Source organism: Pezoporus occidentalis, unplaced genomic scaffold, assembly GCF_034315485.1.
Source record: "Pezoporus occidentalis ecotype Australia unplaced genomic scaffold, CSIRO_AGI_Poc_V1 ctg68, whole genome shotgun sequence".
Taxonomy (NCBI): Eukaryota; Metazoa; Chordata; class Aves; order Psittaciformes; family Psittacidae; genus Pezoporus; species Pezoporus occidentalis.
In genome coordinates this window covers 3,640,114-3,657,770 of record NW_026916030.1, presented here as the reverse complement: position 1 = coordinate 3,657,770, position 17,657 = coordinate 3,640,114, and the positions used below count along the sequence as shown (strand labels likewise).

The window sequence follows — 17,657 nt, the reverse complement described above, 5'->3', positions numbered from 1 at the left end:
GTGAGGGTGTCCTGGGGCCTCTTATCTCAGAGGCCCCGCCCCACTGCAGGGGTGGAGGGGAACCTGCTGCCCATAAATGTGGGGCTCAGAGCATCATATATTTTCTTTGTGCAGTTGGGACTGTGCTGGAGGCTGCTCTGCACTGGTATGTAATGCAGGAAGCCTGCAGTGTCTCCTGGGTTTGTGTCTTGTTTCTGGGGGTCGTGATGTCTATCTGATGCTTTGTAGATGGTCTTTTTGTCTTTCTGTTCTCTGTGCTGTGTGGAAAAAGCTCAATTAATCTCCTGTAGAACATCAAAGTTTGTCTAACCTGGATTTTTTGACTGCTCTGTGGATCTGAGTGAAGTTGTTGAAAAACATTCCTATAAAAGGTGGATGTATTCCTATAAAAGGTGGATGTGATTGGGATTTCAGGAGTTGTGTTCGGAGCAATTTTCAGGAGAGCTCAAACACACCTGTGTTTAGGAGGGAAAAGACTCGGGGTTTTGTATGGGAATTATTCACTCTCTGAGCTCCTGTACTACTGTAGTCTTGCTCCTCCTTTCACTGTGCACAGACAAAGCTATAGAGCAAAACTTGTTTTCTTCCTGCTGCCTGGCTTTTAATAAATCCTTTCCCTTTTAGACTCTGTGTAGGCTAATTCTTGATTTACTGCCTAGGCTTTAATAGCTGGAGCACATCAGTCATCTGAGCACTAGCAGGCTTGACTCAAGGAGCAGAGAAGCACTGATGCTTTCCCTGAGCCAGGCATGATGCTTTGAACCACTGACTTGCAGAGATTTTCTGTGTCTACATCAGGAGAAGCAGAAAATGCTTCTGTTGCTTGGCTTCCTCATGACTAAGCTGGGAGTGCTGAAGTGTTACTTATGGTTTCTATTCAGACCTGGAAAGGGGACTCAATTTTAGGGAGCAGCTAAGCTTGTTTGCTGGGGAGGGAGAGGGTGCTTGTGAGAACTCACCTGTGTGTGGCCAATGACAAAGCTGCCAACTCAATAATGAATTGGTATTGGGAAGCCTAAGCCAAAGTGTTCTCAATGTGAGGAGCTTGGAAGAGGTGGGCAGGCTCTCCCTGTGTCCTCCTGCCCTGGGACAGCCCCAGTGTCCACATGGAAGAGGCTGAGCTGTGTCGGGCAGGGTCACAGGAGTTCTGGTGCTAATGGATGGTTTATTCTTGGATGCTGTGGATTATAATTTGTTGTATGTTTGGCCACTTGTTGGACTGGGCCTTGATGAGTTGTTGATAAATTGTGATACAGGATGTTCTCTGTAATGAATTTCTGTGGTGCAAACTGACCATCTGAGCCCCTGCAGGCAGGGGTGAGGCCATGCTGGGAGAAAGGAGGGCTGGGAATATTTGTGGGGAGGAGGAAAGTTGCTGGCTTTTAGCAATCCTTTTCAAAGAGAATTCCAGGTACGCATTTTTGACTGTGGGATAATGAATTCCTGCTTGATGTGTTCATTGTGTAATGCTAACCACGAGCTCATCTCTAATCTGAGCTACGCAGGAGCTCATCACCGCATAGCTTGAGAAATCCTTTATTGTATATGCATGGGCAAGCACATTATAAATACAGGACTTGGCAATAACTCCCAGCCTGCCTGACAGCCTGCAGAGGGGCTGGGTGCTGTGCTGTGTGAAGGCAGCTCCTCACCATGGGGTGGAGTTGTGGGAGCTGGTGGGGGGGAGCTTCTGATGCCTTTACCTATCCTAATGCAGCACAGACCGTTTTCTGCACAAACCTGGTTTTGTTCGGGGTTCTGTTACAGAGCAAAATGAAGAGGAGGGTTTATTTAATAAGAAATCCTCGTATTAGCTTTTAAATGCCATTCTCCTGCTTGCTCATGTGCATCTCAAACTTGGGATTTCTCTGGTCTGGCTCCTTGGCTGCTGTGGTTCTATGGAGTGGTGCTGTCTGGAGCACCTGTACCTCATGCTGCTTTGCTCTTTGTGCTGCTCACCCCTGGGGAGCAATGTGTTGTCACAACTCAGCACTGCCTATGAAAGACCTTCAGACATCCCAAATCCACTCTGGTTCCCACTGTTTCCAGCAGAACTGTTCAGAGCCATTTAGCACTGTGGAATGAGCTGCTGGAAACACAGGGGCTGACTGCTGAGTGCTTGTAGAATCAAGCTTAATTGCAAGCCCAAATGCATTCATTAGGCTTGCTCTCCACCACCACAATGCCTGTGCAAGGTGTCAAGCTTGTGTTAGCTGTTGGAGATGCAGTGGGGTTGTGGAGGTGTGCAGGGCCTGTGTGTGGTGGTGTGACAGGCTCTCAGAAGTGCTCTGTGCATCTGCTTTATCCCCACTAACCAGGGTATGACAACACAAGCAGATGCTGAAGTGCAAGGGGGTGGTTAGGAGGGACAGACTGGCACAAGGGCTCTGCTACCCAGCTCCAGCAGAGCTTCCCATGCCAGCCTCTGCTTTTAACACTTCTATGGTTCTGCTTGGTGTTAAGTGATTTTATTTGTTTCTCTTAATTGCACTTGATTAACACCATGACCTCTTTTCTCATGATTCCTATCTCATTACCTGGGTGGAGATGGGGTGGAGCAAGGCAGGAGTCAATGGCTGCAGTGCTCATGTGTCTGATACTCTTCTAGTGGCTATTAGGCCCCTTTGATCAACATGAAAACAAGAGCAGGAGAAATGCTCAGGTTGTTCCACCTTGTCCACATCACGTCCTATAGCTGACCCTGAAACTGGAATGGTGGATCCATACCAGATGTGGGTGAGGCAAGTAACAGCATGCAAGGGTGGCTGGTGATGCTGCAGGGCAGCAGTGCCTCAGGCTGGTCCTTGGCTGGTAGATGGGCACCAAGCCCCATCAGCCATGGCTTGGGATCCTTTCACAGCACCTCCAGAAATAACTCGTGGACATGGCAGTGTGGCTGAGTGGCTCCCTGAAGGAGACCTTGCACCCGTGCAGTGGGAAACTGGTCCCCAGCAGCACTGGTGAGGAGCTGTGGCCCATTTACGTGCCTGGTGTGGAGGACACAACGCTGAGCACTGGTAACACAATTTATTTCCACTAGTGAGTGAATTGCCCATAATTCATGACAAGCAGAGCCTCGAGTGATGATGAAGGTCAGCCCATCAGATCTGGAAATAAATTGTATCCTATTACAGCCTCCTATTAGGGCTCTATTTATAGCAGGGCTTGCAAACTCCTGGAAGTTTGGAGGGTTTTTTTGGTGGGGTTTTTGCTTTTAGCTTGGCTGGTGAGGGTATAAGGACATGAAAAATTTGGATGCAGAACAAACACTTATGCTGCTGATGTAAACCAGTTCTACTGCAGAGAGATGCTGGGTCTTGGGCTGACAGGGGGGATTTCTGGGGTCTCAGGGCTGGAGGCAGTGCTTGGGCAGCCAAGGGACAGGGGTAAGTGGACAGAAACCTGGCTGTTTTGGTGATGTTTGCTATCTGTTCTAAGGAATACTTTTATGCTTTTACACTGTCAGCACAGTTATTTCTGCAGACAGAAAAGCAGTGCCTTTCTCCTGTATTTACCCCTTCTATTTACCATGCCACTGTAATCCCCAATTGATAGATAATGTGCAGGATGTGGTTTGCCATGGAAACGGAGCCCTAGTTCTTTACATTTTTTAAAAAGATTAATATTTCTTAGCTTGGTTTCATTATTCTGATATTAAAAATCATTAGTTATGTACCATTTTATGGCCTTCCCAGGCCATAATATGCCCTTTTGTGCACAAGCTTTCCCATAGGCGAAATAAAGCAACCCACCTGGGACTGGCAGAGCACAGTGGTGGTACCTTGGCTGCAAAGTCTTTGCTTTCCAGCATCTCTGGCTATCACATCAGATCACTATCTGCCACGTTGGTGTTTCTGATAACACTCTGGACGAATTAAAAATGGAGCTGCTTCTAAAACCCTGTGTATGAGTATGCAAGTTCCCTTGCCTCCCAATTTGAATCCCAGTTCTAGAGGCAGTAAGATCTTCTTTCAAAGCCCATCAGATACGAGGGAACCTCACCACTGGCAAATGGGTGAAGTTACAGATTTTCATGTCCTCTATTTCCTTGAAAAAATATTTGAACTTCCAAAGGATTTGTGACAGAGGGAAACTGCTGTGAATTAAATTGCCTTATTCTATTGAAGAGCATGGTTTTAGGTGAAGTGGGGCTGCTTGCTAGGAAGTGAAGCTGTTGCTTTCAACAAATGACTGCTCTAATCTGGATGCCTATGGAGGGGAAGTGTGCTTAATTGTGCAATAGTCCCAGCTCTGTGCTCAGGGGTAGATGCAGAGCTGGATGTAATTGCTTGCTCAGGTTAAGAGGGGTGATTCACTCATGGTGGAAGCTTAGTTCCTTATAGGTGAAATAAGAAAAACAGCTGTCTTTTAAAAGTCATAAATCTGTACAGTAAAAGGGTTGGGCAAACCCCATATTTTACTGGTTTTGCTGTCAGAAACACAAAGAATTAAGGGCCATGTGACTTGGTAATTGCTGTGGACTTTTTTCTGACAATAAACATTAAACTTAAAACTGTATTAAAATCATTTGACAATTTTTATGCTTTAACAGCTGAGAGTGAATAATGTTTTTTGCATATAAAATACTTTCTCTTGTCAGCCTATAAAACTGTCAGAAATAAATTCATCAAAAAAAGGTTCTATAATTAAAAGTCACTTCTTTTCTATCTCTAGTTTAGTTGGAATTATTTGTTTGTCACTTTTCCAGGGCTAAATTACTGCATTCAGAGACAACTTTCTTCAAGACTATTATGAACTGTATGATTCTTACAAAAGGAGCCCAACTTTCTCTTCTAATGTATCAACTCAATATCGCTTTTCAGCACGTACTTTTAGATGGTACTGTTTCTAAAGAGCTATTTTCCTCTGAAGATGAACAGGAGCGGTAATGGAAAGTATCCAAATGTAGAAATGGTATTTTTATTATTGAGCTGCAGATAATTTATGGAAAACTGCTGAATTAATTTTTTAGCGAAGTAAATTGTTAGCATTTCAGATTGTAAATTCTCTCAAAGTCGGAGCTCTACAGGTGTGTTAAAGCTAAAGGAGCAATATTGATCTTTATGGTAATCAAAGGAGGGTGTCAGCCTCCTGAGGGAGAGCTGAGGATGATTTGGTCCTGACCCCTGCCAGGTGACAATGGTGGAGGAGCCCCATTGCCTTTGGGGTGGGGAAAAGGGTAACTTGTGGGCACAGGGCTTCGTGGAGCGATGTCTTTGTCATCCCGTTCCAGTTGAGTGTAGGGAATGCTTTTACCTGGCCCATCATCTTGGGAGACTTGTCTCTTGGGGGGATGCTGGTGTCGGTGGGGAGAGCCCCTTTTCCACCCTCCACTGCAGGAAGGGGTGTTTTGACAGCACAGACTCTTCTAACAAATTGCCTTGGCTCTTTAGTGATGAGAAACTGTGAACTCATCAGAGCTGGGTGGATTTGGGGGTGACTGGATTTTCAAGGCTGGAGGGTGATAATGGTTTATTGATCTGTTGTTAAGTTATTGGAGCCTTAATGGAGGCAATAAACCAATAGAGCACATAGCTGTCACATGGCTGCATAAGCTGGGAGAGTAATTAAGCAAGCCTGCCTTGGCATGCAGAGGAGGAGGCTTGTGGTGGCTGCTTCTACGGTGAACCCTGGGGTGATGGAGCTTTTTTCCTTGCTGGCCCTGTGCCTGTGCAGGGATGCTTCATGAGGGTTGCAGTATAAACATCAGGATCCCTTTTCCCTGGGGCTCTGCTGATGGCACCTGGGCACCAATGGGTGCAGAGGTGCATGTGCATGGGGGTCCTGTCTTGCACTGCAGTGATGCTTCCTGCTGGGAATTGTGGCTCATTAGGTGTGAAATACCATGCTGCTGGTCAGACGTGTTCTGCTGGTCCTGTTACTGCCTCCTAAAGAGTATTTGTCTGCAGTTTGTAAGGTTTTGGAGCTCAGTAAATAAAATGGGCCCTTGCTCAGAAGTCCTTGGTAAGTGCAAGCAGATGTGAGGGTGCAGATCTGAGTGGGACCAGAAGGTTAAAGGGATACAGCATTGCGTAAGGCTGAGGATTTGCTGGCTTGGTGCTGTGTTTCTGATCTGATACATCATGTAATCTGGATTCACTGATTTAATAAATGGTGGGGGGTTCATGCTAAGATGAACTGCTGCTTCCCCTGGTTTCCATAGGTCCCCTTTGCCTGGGAGCTAGGAGGCAAGGCTGATCTGCTGGAAGCATTATCTCTTGGTATGGCAATTATCATCTGTGATTAATCCTGCTCCTACTGGAGGGTTCATCTTCCTGTTTGCTTCTGTTGTTCATGTGTAATACAAGTTGATGTGAGCTGTTGTTGAAAGGAGATAGATGGAGATGTCTGTACCAAAGAAGTTTTTAATGCTAGGATGGATAGAGACGTCCTGGCAGAAGAGGCTGTGGGTCAGGGTGTGTTAAGGCTGGGTGATTCAGCTGCTCTTCAGGGTGCCTGTGCCACCACTTGTGGCACGTTTGGGGTCCTGGCTCCAGCACAGCCAAGATGCTGGAAGCATCTACCTGCAACCCTCAATGATCAGCCAGGAAATCCTTCTCATGGCAAGACATGAATATTCATTTGTGAAAAGCCAGAAATACCTATGAAATCCTCCTGACCCTCAACAGCTCCACAGTCATTATTTAAGCAAGTTCATGCTCCATTAAAAACAGTTATTTAATACAATAATCATTCAATTAAAAACCTCTTGAAGCGGCTGCCAGCGCCTATTTGTATCAATACAATATTTTAATTGTAAATAGCAAAGTATGGACCTGCCAACTGTGATTGTCAAGAGAATGTTACTGAAAGGAGTGTTCTGTCTCAGTCAGTGGAGCAAGAGCTGGGGGCACTGCACTGGACAAGGAGCATCCTTCCAGCCCTGCAAGCTGGGGCCGTGCTGGCCGTGGCAGATCCTGCCCCCAGGGACCAGAGGACTGGGGAGAGCATCTCATGGGGGTTAAACACAGGGCTTTATGTGGAGGTTGCATTATGCTGGAACAGCCTGGGATGGTGATGGGTGGGAGAAGCAAGTCAGGTTAACAGTGTTGTCACCATACAGTCAAATCACGGTGGAGCTGGGGTGTTTGGTGAATATGTCTCCAAACACTTGATGCCCAGAGAAGTGAAGGGGTATTCTCCAGTATCCCTGTTGTGAGGGCATTACAGGGAAGAAACAAAGCCCTTGAGCAGAACGTGGCTGTGGCCAGCTCTGTGCTTGGTCCAAAGAAGCAGTGATGCTGTTTCCAGGTGTGGAATCAGCTCCATGATTCAAAATAACTATGCTGTGATAAAGACTTAGCAAAGGGAAAGAAGGAAAGGAGGGAGAATCTGTCCAAATGTCTGCTGTAGGGCTCTCTGTGCTTGATAGGCTTTGGTAAAGCTCCCTCATGATGAAGACCACAGCCTCAGCTGGTCAGGGATCTTGGTGCAGTGGGGGAAGAAAGCTGGAAATCTCTGCCTGGAATTCCTGCTGGCACATTCATAGTCCCACACTCTGCCTTTTGCCTCACTGCATAGGTGCCATCACATAAATATTCCAGTCACTATTGCTTACTGTCAGACCCAATTTAGAAAAGTACCTGTCTGTTACAAATATTTTATAGTACTTGAATATGCAATTTATGTAACATGCCCAACGAAAGAAATCCATTACCTGGGTTTGTCTGATTGAAATTCTGGCATCGTAACAGTAGGAAAAAAATTAAATTATTCTAAGAAGTTGCAGTCCATTATGAAGGCCTAACTGCTCCTCTCTGAAAAAGAGCCAGGGCTCCCTCAGCGGTGCCATGGAAAACTGGGCTTCCCCTGTTCCAAGCAGTTGGAATTAAGGGCAGCTAAGTGTTCTGCTGCTCTTACAGGCTGCCATTGAATTCCCATTACTTGTATCTCTGGCTTCAAGTTCATTTACATTTTGCAAAGTTGCCTCTCTCTTACCTTGCTCTGATTAGGTTGGTCTGAAGTAAATTACTGAGCTCATTGATCTGAGCAGTTCTGTTTCAATTGGGATGCAGCACACCCAGCGTGGGGCCTTGGCAGTAACCATATAGCCAGTGCCCTCGCCAGGGATGTACCCACCAAGCCCTGATTCTGAGCTGCTGGTGGAAGGTGGCTGAACAGCATCCTCTGCGTTGCTGTCAGATGCTGTGGTGTTGGGTTGCTCAGGAACATGGTGTGGCTTATGTGCCTGACTTACCAACACCCATACCAGCTCAGAAAGGGTCTTTAGGTCTCGTCTCTGAGCTGAGAGCAAGCTGCTTAAATTGAGTGAGGCTTAAACCTTTCCATAACACCAGAATAACTTGTGTGGTAAGAAGAGGTTGACTTTGTTTAGGAGGGACTTTGGGAGATCTCTAGTCCAATCTTCTGCTGAGAGCAGGGCTGGTGTGGGGCAGAGCAAGTTGTTCAGGTCTTTGTCCTGGCCCAAGGATGCTGTAAGAACAAGGCACCACCAAGGGAACCTGATAGCAGGCACACATCAGTGCTCTGTTGTTGGCCTGGGAGCACTTCTGGGGTGGGCAGCTGCAAGGGTTAGCTGTCAGAAACCTTTGTTTTCATCTGAGCTAAAAAGCTGTGTGTCTCCTGCAGAATGGGGCTTAATGATGGGAATGCATTCCCACCGGGAGCTACAGCCCTGCAGCTTTAGGCTGGGAGCGCCTCCTCAGCAGTGAGAAGGTGCAGTGCTGCAGGAAGGTATTTGCGATTTGAAATTGATGTCCATGCCTGTACTGAAACATGTCCTCCGGTGTGTTTTGGGAGGAAAAACCGGGTCAGGGTATGGCAGAGAGTATTTATTTCCTCTGGGACTTTGTGTGTTACTTGTGGTATATTTTATGGATGGAGTCGGTCCCATATGTCTTGGGGAAGGCGTTTGGCTAAGCAATGTGTTAACAGTTAGTGTGCTAAGGAGCTGTTGTTTGGGTACTTTAGTTTTGACATTTAAATGCATTTTTCAAATACAGTGAGATGAATGTGATGTCACCGGGGAGTCACGAAGGACTCTCAAGCATAAAAGCAGACGGCTGGGTTTTAATCTTTAACAGTGCACTAGCTTCCTGTCCCTGAAGGTCCCTTCAGTAGAAGCTGTATTGTGCTTTAGGTACCCAGAGCATCGGGGGTTTATTCACTTCTGACACTCTACGTGAAAAAAAAATGTGTGCAGTGCAGAAGTGATATTTAATGCCACTCGGACCTCGTCTTGTTTGACCATGGGAAATCTGGAGGCTGAAGTCTTTGTGGGCTTTGGCAACAGGCTGTGGCTCAAACAGAAAATGGGTCTGGACTCAAATCTTTGTTTTCACTGGTGTATGACCTCTATAGAACATGAGGGGTTTGTGGCCTGACTCTGCAAAACATGAACTAGTAGAAGGTGAGTACCCTAGGAGGAAACCTGTGAGGAAGCAGTGTGTTAAGAGTGCAGGGATGGAGATTCCACATTTGGAAATAACATGGAACAGTCCTAAAGGTATTTGTCTAATTGCACAAACACTAGAGCATGCTTCCCTTTCAACAAGAACAAAGTGACTGCTGGATCCAAATGACTCCATTCATTATACTGTGCCTTTGGAATACATTTCTTAAAGCTAAGGCAGACCATTTTTAATCTTAGCTCCACCTTTTTAGATTCATGACACATCATTCAGTTTATAAGAACTGGAGTGAGCAATATCATGTGTTTAAGAGCTGGAGAGAACACTGCCCTGATTTTCCTTATGGGTTCGATAACACCCTCTGAGCCTTTGCCCCCTTGGTGGTGGTTGCCCATACAGTGAGGTCTCAAAGACATTTGTGAGCCAAGGGTAACTTGTACCCGAGGAAAAACAGAGGAACACCCCCCCCCAAGGGCTTTTTCACAGGTATGCGAATGCATGAGAGCAGAGTAACACATCTAAGTATATAAAAAAAACATAGGATTAGATTTATAAATAGATAGGAAGTATTTGCTGCTAACATTTAAACACATTGGAGTTTTCATTCACACACTTCAGTGTCAGACTTCAGTGGGGGTTTCTCTGGCTGTCCCCAGCTTGCAGAGGTGGGAACTGGGGCTAAGGGGATGGACAGGAGGATGGTCACAGGTCCTTTACCTGCTAAGGGCTCGCGTTTATTCTCCAATAGGTAAATAAGACCCCTACAACTGGCCCAGGCTTGACGGCAGATCAGAGACTGACCCCCCTGCTGGGCAGAGAGAGCAGGCATGCTTGCCTAATACTTGTGAGCTAGCAAGAGATCCCTTGGGGAGTCCCAGGTGAGGAAAATGCCAGGGATGGGCTCATAAGTCTGGTCTTTACCCTCACTTTTAATCAGCAGAAGAAGCCTCAGAATCATGTCTTTGGTGTAACTCAGCGGAGTTCAATGGCTACCCCAGAGACCAATTTGTCCTCATGTCTCATATTCTACCGAGAATTCCCTGTGCTTTCCTTTTTAACTATTAATGAAGATCAGGAATTTTTCCACTGGGGGAAATTCACTGTAGAAATGTAGAAGGCTCTCCTAAAGTTTACCCTTTGAAAGCTGCGAGTGCAGCTGTTTGTATACTCAGCAGGGCACGGATGTATTTGCAAATGTTCAGGGATTTACCTGCGTGAACAGAGCTCGTGATAACATTGTGCTGGATGTGTACCCAAGAGGGAGTGAGCATTCACTGGGGAGACCCATTCCTGGACAGGCTGGGAGCAATAAAGTCACTGCAGTGTATGAGGTAACTGCAGCATGTACCTCCAGTAACCTGCCCAATACCAACACTTGCTCCTCTCAGTCTGCATTCCAAAGGCTTAAAGGTGAGCATGAGGTTAGTTGGATTGTTCTGACGCATCCCATACATGATGACAGTGTTTTACTCATTTCAATGAGTTTCTTTACACTGACATTTTCCCATTTTGGAATCATCTGTAAACTGGTTTTCAGAGGGCTTTATCTTCGGGGAAAGATTACAGATAAACATGAACAGGCTTTTAATTACAAGATACTGATTGTTGGTTTACACAGCAATATTTATTCAGTAAATTGCTAATTAATGCAAAGAAAGCACCATGTGACTTCAAATATTTGCTTCCATTTAGACTACAAAAGTAGTTTTTCACAATGATGACAAGAAATGAGGTATGTGAGGACAGTCATTAAATCTTTCAGGTTGGAGAAGGCTCTTTAAGATAGAGTCCAACCGTTAACTCAGCACTGCCAAGTTCCCTGCTAACCCATGTTCCAAGTGCTGCATGTACCTGTCTTTTAAACACCCCCAGGGATGGTGATTCCAACACTTCCCTGGGCAGCCTGTTCCAGTGCTTGATGACTCTTTGGGTGAAGAGATATTCCCTACTCTCCAAGTTTTTCTGCTTTCCTTTAGTTTTCTTGAGATGCTTCTGTGGGGAAAAATGGGATAATCCTGGCGGCATCATGGCAGCAATAACCTGTCTTCTGTGTGTGCAGGCAACTGCTGCCTCTGTTTTGAGAGAACAGAATTAACAGATTGGATTCCACAAGTGCTTTTTAAAGCTCCAAGTAACCCATTGTCACCTTGGTCCCAAATAGCAGCACATGGCTGTGGCAGACCCTATTTCCATGCAGGCTGCCACCAGTTAGCTAAAAAGCACTGGTAAATAATCAGAAGTAAGAAAACTTCCTAATGACTATAGAGAAGATGTGTTTGACTGTGAGGACAGACCACAGAGTGGTCCCAGAGTGTGTGAGAAGTTTATGGTAAGGATAGCCACAGCAAGAAGTTATAAGAGGTTTATCTGGCTTTGCTTAGTTGACCTGCAGCTGCCCTGTTGGTACAGAGTAATTTATAGACATGCTGAAAAAGCTGGATTTATGCCCTGATCATAGGAGAGAAATGCTAGTACATAAAATTGGTAGTACCTTTTGTAGGTTATACCTAAATCTTTAATTTTTATAGCAGCTAAGAGAAAAATAAGCTTGCATACGGTACACATGGCATAAACTGACTGTAAATCCTTGCCCTGCAGAGAGGAGCCTGTTGATCCTGTCCAGGCTGTTTGCAAGCGTGCTATAGCTGATGGCTCTCAGTGTGGCAGAGCTGCAGTCACTGGGTTTCTCCCCATTCCCTTGACAAAACTGGAAATACTGGTGTTGGTTGTGCAAATATGGGAAACAAACCTCTGGCTTGGGATCAACCCATTAATGTCACATTCGGCTGAGCAGGAGCCTTTGGGTCTCTGAGGATTTACAGAGTGCTTTTATCTCATCCTTTTGTAGGAGAAACTGTAAATGAAAATACCCATTTCCAAACAAAGTCCCATTTAATTCTCAAGATGAATTCAACTTTTTCAGTGCCTTAGCTTCTTAAGGCAGAAGTCATTCACTGAGTTCAGTTCCTCCTGACCAGCATCAATCCCTCTGATTCATCAGTAAATTCCTTGTTTGTTGAAGAAATTAATGAAATTGATTCTCTGAAAATCAAGTAAATTTCCAGGCCATCTGGCTGGCTCCTCATCCTCATGGCATCTTGAGCCTGGCAGCACAATATGATCTCGCTGCTCTTTCAAGAGGCTTCAGAATTGGGGATGGGGCAGTAGTGACTTGTACAGATTGCGTCAGACCTTAAGCACTTCCAAACCCCCCAAAGAGTAAAGATAACTCTTTAAGGTCCCCAAAGAGCTGATGAATGGATGTGAGGAATTGGATGAGGAATGGGAAAGATGGGAATTAATTCAAAATATGGCAAACGTGTCAAAGAGATTTGGGTTCTTTTTTCTTTCCTGCAATTTTTCCTATTTCCCAGCTATTGCAAGGAGCTGCTGCCAGGCTAAATTACCTCCAAGACATGTGGTAGATGTGGCTCTTAGTGCTCTCAGAGTGGTGCTGCAATGGAGCCACCTCCCTGTGCGGGGTGTGAACCAGACCAGCGCTGAGCCCTTGGCTTCAGGAAAGCACTTTCCAAGGAAATTTGAGAAACACTTGGAATGCCTCTGTCTATTAAAGAATGACATTTAGTGTTGTACTTTGAAATATGTTTAAAGTACCACACAGCATAAAGACCCTAAGGGGACCCATGAGCCAAATGAGATTTCCATGTCAGCACCAGTCACGACCTTTCCTTTACTGCATCTGCTTAAATACAGAAAACATGGTTTTGTTATAAAGTCAAGTCAAAACAGGGATTCAGAGTAAAATATAATATATACTTAGGGCTGCCCTCAGGGACCTTTTTAATGGTTTCATATAAAACAATATTCTGTTTACTGTTAGATATTTCTCTGCTGAGTGCACCCTGCCCTCTCCTCGATGCTCTGAGGTTCCCGAGGTCTCTGGCAGCCCCTCCACCCCTGCAGTGGGCTCAATGTGCAGGAAGCCACCTTGGCCGCATCTGGTGGCAGCCCTGGGTCTGTGCCTTTTGTCTTTAAATTTCTATCAGTCACGGGGTGAGCAGGACGTGCCATGGTGGAAGGATGGTAGCTTGCTACCAGCAGGTTGTGATGGCCTCCATGCAATTCCCACCCTGGCAGAAGCATGGGAATGGGTGTGATTCCAGCCCTGGCTCATGGAAAACATCTGCAAACCTAATGTGGGAAGCTGCCTGATGCACAAGCTGCTGCCCCGAGGGTCCTGCAGGTGGTTTCCTGATGTTTTGGGAGCAAAGAGGCTTAGCAGCAGCCTCAGGTGTGATGCAACCTCTGCCCTTGGGTCTCTTCCCTGCCTAAGGGGAGGATTTGCCACCCCCCTGCACCTGCAGCAATTTCCTCTGCTCAGATCCAGCTTGCTCCCCAGGGTTAATACAGGGAAAAACATTTTTGGGGAGAAAGGCAGGTTTTCTGGAGCTGAAGTTTGTCAGCCACTGTGGGAGAGGTAAGGCCCTGCCTTTTACAAACTAAGGCAAACAAAGTGCTAGCAGTAAAATGCTTGAGCTTGGTATCCATAAAATTACTTAGTAAGCACTTTGCCTCAGGCATGAAAGACTGGCACAAAGTCTGTTCCAGGCCATTGAATTCCTGTCAAAAGAAATCCCACACCCATTAATTACCATATGACAGGTACAGGGCTTAAAACCAGAAGCACCAGGGCACTGAGGCTCCTCTGTGACTAACGCCACCGTGGCTGTCGCATCCTGGGTACCACGGGATGGAGGCAAACCCTCCTGTGCAGCATTCCCTGCCAGCCTGTGTGGGAATCTTGACAGAACTTGTGCTGTTGGGAGGTGAGACCCCAGAGCGTGGAGGCTTTGGTCAGTGAAGGCTGTCTAATGGCTCTAGGCCATTGCATAGCAGCAGAGCTGCGTCTTTGCCTCCCAAACACCTGTATCCTCCTCCTGGATTGTGTATGTGAGCAGCAGCGCTGAACCCATCCTGAGCTGTCCATGTGTGAAGCTTGCTTGTGAGCATGGTAGCAGAAGTCTTTTGTATTTCTAGTGCTGGCAAGTCAACACAAGGTATAGAAAGAAAAGCCATGTGTGTTAAAAGACAGGCAAACTAGATTTTCTGATGTTGCAGGGGTTGCTGCTGCCTACCCCAGCATTAGGTATTCCAGCAGCTTCTGGGCACTTGGAAATATCTGTGATGCTTCCCAATTAAAAAACACTTTAGTGGAATGACTCTTTGTCAAAAAGTATGTACCTGCTATGCATTATTCAGCATTATCTCGTTTAAAAACAGACATGCAGCTAGGGAGAAGTGACACTGTGTCAGAGGAGAGCACAGGAGATGCCTGCGCATCATGCATAATGAAGGGTGAGCCCCTCCATGGGTGCAGCTGCAAGGCAGCAGATACCCTCTTCAGAGGCAGCACAGCTCATGGTCTTCAGCAGGGAAGCCTTAATTCAGACTTTTAAACTCAACCACTTCTGTAAGAATCATCTGTCCCTGGACTTGACACCTCTTGCTGGTCTTTGCTGATGGGCTGAGGGTGACTCTGCCCTGCCCGGAGCCTGGGTTGCTCCTGTTGAGTGCAGGGGTGCCAGCTCCTTCAGGTCCAGTCCCCTCTCAGGAACTGCCTGGGAAATCAGGGGATGCTGCCCCATGGGGTTTTACAAAGATGCTAATACTGAAAATTGCCATAGATGTGCTGTTTCTGTTGTTGATGCTGCAGTGAATGAGTCTTGCCAATCTCTGTAATACACGGATCAACTGATGTTTCCATGAAGATGCGTGCCTGCTCTAAAAACCAGCTAGTTAGAGGTGGGTATGTTGTGAAATGCATTGGAGTTTAGTAAATGATGCATTTAGCTACATGAAGTTTATAAATCATGAATGATTTATTCATTTATAAATAGTCCAAACTCCATGTACATATTCTTCTGGTTGTTTAGCTCCTTGTAATTTATTGGTTCATTATTATTTCATATGGAAGTTATGCCATCCAAGAAGTAAGAAAAATATTTGCTCCATGTGCTTTGTTCACACTCCTTAAAGAGCAGAGGAAGCAGAGATTTGAGGTGAATCCTCCCCTGCCTCTGCCCAGGCTGACAGAGCTGACTTTAGCTGAGATGGAGCCAGAGGCACTCATCCTCCTTAGGGGTGAAATTCACCCTTTGGAGCTGGGTGGGAGAACAGGAATTCTTTGCGAGAGGATTTATTCTTATGCTTCCTTTTCCTAATAAACCTCTGCTTTATGTCCACTCAGAAATAGTCAGGAGCACCCAGAACCATCTAAGCACAATGTAGGTGGTAAAAGCACCATGAAAAGTGCTCTCGATAGGAAGGGTGGAAGGGATAAGGCAGAAGTTGGACCTTGTGCCCCCTGGACCAGGCTGTGCTGCTGGGAGGGGACTGTGCTGCTGTTGCTGTTGCAGCCAAGTGGAGGGGAACTGACACTGGCAATTCTTTCATGTACTGTTAGTGAACAGCCATCAGAAGACATTGACACTAACTGTGGGCCTTTTAAGAGTGTAATGTATTAGCAACTTGTCTCCTTGAAAGCTAATGACAAATGCCTTGTTTAAAAGGAAGATCAAAACATCAAGAAAAATTAGATTAAATGGTTATGAAACTCCCAGTGGAGGACGCATTTCTCAGAAGTATTCCCTGTTGAACCTTGGAAATCTGTAATTATTTCCCCTGCTTACTGCATTAGGGCTGGGGAAGTGTTTGCATTGCTTCAGTATGTAGCTGCAACCGTGCTCTGTATGGCACAGCAAGCCTTGCTTGAATGGTACCTTGGTGATGGTGGTGTCTTGGTTGTTTGTAGAGGCCAAGAGCAGTGCCCATGGTGGGAGGGTTGGCAGAATGGAGGCCAAAGCTGCAGTGGAGGCACAGGCTGCTGCAGGACAGTGATGCACAGCCACAGAGGGGCATGGTCCCTGCTACATCTCAGCTGCTCCTATGGGAGCAAAACCCTAAGCCTCTTGAGTAGCCCATCCATGAAAACTGTTTTATGTCCAACTCTGTGTGAAGGGACCTTTGAGCAGCACTGGTGCTGCTCCATCAGCAGAAGTTGCTGTGGCTGCTGCTTCTGAGCAGAGACTGCATTGCCCTGTAGCATTGGGTAAGGGGTTTTCAATAAGTAGCGAGAGAGCAAGGGCCTGTTTGGACCGGGTTTGTGGGATTTGCAGAGGTTTAGGCTGCTCCTCACTGGAGTTGCCTGGGTTTCTGCTCGCTGTGGTGCAGCACTTGAATCCACAGTAATGTCTGTGGATATAAACGTGGTCAGGGCTGCAAAAGCCTCTATCTCAAAATAGAGCCCAATCAAAGCTTGTCAGATTCTCCCCTTTGCTGGAGCAATGGCAGTTAAAATGGAACATTCCAGACCTCGGCCAAAGAAGAAAATGTACATCTTTTTAATGAATTTCACTACTAATGTGCAGACACTGGATCTCATTTCTTGTAGCATGCAGTAGAGTCCCCAGCCAAACCTCAGAGGACTGCCCTATCATCTTTCCCAGGTACAAATTGGTTTAATAGCAAAGAAAATGTCACAACTTTCCTTCTATTTTTTTGTTAAATATCCAGTTCTGTAGTTGTCTGCTGTAAGTAACTGCTGTGGCTGTGTAGTTTGATGCTGAGGTTTTGCACAGAAGTTTGGTGGTGTAACATGATGGCAAAGTCCTTTCCATTGTAGAGGACAGTGGGATGAGGGATGAATCTGTCCTTCTGAGCACTATCAGTCTGCTCTGGGCAAAGGATGGAGATCCACACTAGCTCTGTTATGTTTATAATCAAAGGCAGCTGAATTAGGCTCTTTCTCTCCTATTTCTATGTACCAGTTTGAAGGGCTCAGATGAAAAGTGTTGCATTACACCAGCACCAATAAGTCACACTATCTATGTTGTGACACACAGAATGTTATTAATTGTCAATCACAAACCACCAGGCTTGTCAAGATGTTCTCTTCTGAACAGGCTGCTTTAGACCTGAAGTGATTTTTAATCAAATGTTAATAACACAGCATCTGTCAGTGGACCATTGGCATCATACAATAATAAAAAGTTAACATATGACATGGCAAATTCTAATGTTTTCATTTTTACTTCTTTCCAATTATCTGTGGAATTTCTGCCAGAATGAGAAGTGTGCTGACATTATTACATGCAAAACACACTGCTGAAAGATGAACATGTCTATTAAAGTCTGCGTTCCCCATCACGTGAGCTCCCAAAAGCACCTTTTAATCTCCACTCTCGAGGCCTTGCTGCCAGAGTTATCCTGTGCCCAGGAATCACCAGTCGCTGCTCCTCTGGTCCTTGCCTTGCCAGAGCCATGGAG

The 17,657-nt window shown here is 45.9% G+C and overlaps 1 long non-coding RNA gene across 1 annotated transcript; it reads left to right on the top strand.

Annotated features, from left to right (window-relative positions):
• Window positions 1–107: 107 nt before the first annotated feature.
• On the top strand, window positions 108–15,954 carry LOC134175347 (uncharacterized). The gene is made up of 2 exons (XR_009968980.1): window positions 108–145; window positions 15,580–15,954. It is a non-coding gene; the product is annotated as an uncharacterized LOC134175347 (long non-coding RNA).
• Window positions 15,955–17,657: the final 1,703 nt, after the last annotated feature.